Source organism: Corvus brachyrhynchos, unplaced genomic scaffold (assembly GCF_000691975.1).
Source record: "Corvus brachyrhynchos isolate BGI_N302 unplaced genomic scaffold, ASM69197v1 scaffold188, whole genome shotgun sequence".
Classification (NCBI taxonomy): domain Eukaryota; kingdom Metazoa; phylum Chordata; class Aves; order Passeriformes; family Corvidae; genus Corvus; species Corvus brachyrhynchos.
The window spans coordinates 1,394,422-1,396,009 of NW_008239647.1; positions in this window are offsets into that span (position 1 = coordinate 1,394,422).

The following is a 1,588-nucleotide window of genomic DNA, read 5'->3' on the forward strand; positions in this document are numbered from 1 at the left end:
CACAGATGAAGTTACTGGAGTGCTCTTAAGCTTCAAAGGCATGATTCATGGCACTCTTCTGTGCGTTTCCTAACAACACGTGGCAATATAGGTAGCTCTATAAAATAGCCATAAAATAGCTATTTGGATGGATAATAGCAAACACATACTAAACCTGGGAAATCTTGAGTAAAATCTGACAACATGGGAATCGCTGGGTGCAGCTTGCAAAGGTGATATTTTACATATTAGTCACATGTAACTATTAGTTTGACTAATGAAGTCTACAGAACAAGGAGCTGTTTCCATGAAAAGTAGAACAACAAGAAGAAAAAAAATCTAAATAAAATAATGTCCTGTGCAGGCTATCTTAAAACATTTTTGACTGTTATTTCAAAATCAAATTTCCACAAATAAAGAGAAAAATTTTATTCATTGCGGCACTCTCTGCAAAGTTGGGAGGTTAAAAAGAAAGTCATTTTGTAACCGAGCATAAAATAGGCATTGGAAAAATTATTTAGCTGGGAAAAACCACATTTTTTTCCACATTAAGATAACTTAAGAACACCCAAATTGATTTTTATTAGACTTCTCATATTCACTTCTGAGCTGACACATGCATGAGACATTCAGCCCCAAAGGTCACTTCTGAGAAGGCTGTAAGTAACTGGAAACAGCACTGCAGGATGAAATGATGGCTCATTGCTGACTCTTACTGCTGGAGAGTGATAGATATTTTACTCCTGAGGCTAAGAGACAGAATCTGTAAATAAATTTTTATTTCTTGGCAGTGCTGATAGCTGAAACATAATGTGATAGAGCTAGTTTCCCCAATTTTATTATTTGATTTAAAGCAAATGTGGGATGGATGCTGGCAAGGCCCATGGGCCTGTGTTGGAGGGAGCCCACCACAGGCTTTTCTGCAGGGCCAGCAGAGGATGGCACAGGGCGAACCCTGGCTCCTGGCACCACATGATGAATGGCCAAGCCCAGTGCGGTGCCCTCCTCCTCCTGCACGCTGCCCTGCCCCAGCTGCCCAGCACTCTGCTAAAACCTCTGCTCGAAAGCCCAATGCAAATGTCGCTGGTCAGCCTGGCTATGAACACCTCATTCCCCGGCCCCAGGCTTTGCTCACTCCACGCTTTATTGTCTCCCTCCCCTCTTCTCTTTGGTGCCGACATTAGTCACTAGGATTGCTTAGCCCAGAGAAGAGGAGGCTTGGGGGAGGTTGTAGCCAGGTAGTGGTCAGCCTCTTCTCCCAGGCAGCCAGCGACAGGACAAGCGGATGCAGCTTCAGGCTGTGCGGAGGTTTAGGTTGGATGGTTGGAGGAATTTCTTCACAGAAGGGCTCACTAGACATTGGAATGGCCTGCCCAGGGAGGTGGTGGAGTCACCATCTCTGGAGGTGTTCAGTAAATGACTGGACATGGCATTTAATGCCATAATCTATTTGACAATTTGGATGTTTGGTCAAGGCTGGACTATAATTCAGACGCCTTTTCCAACCTGATTAGTTGTGTGAAAACAAAACACGAGAGGCCTCTGGGGAATTACAGCTTTTCTCCAGAGCGAATCGCCGGCTCTGCTCTCCATCCCGGACGGCGAGGAT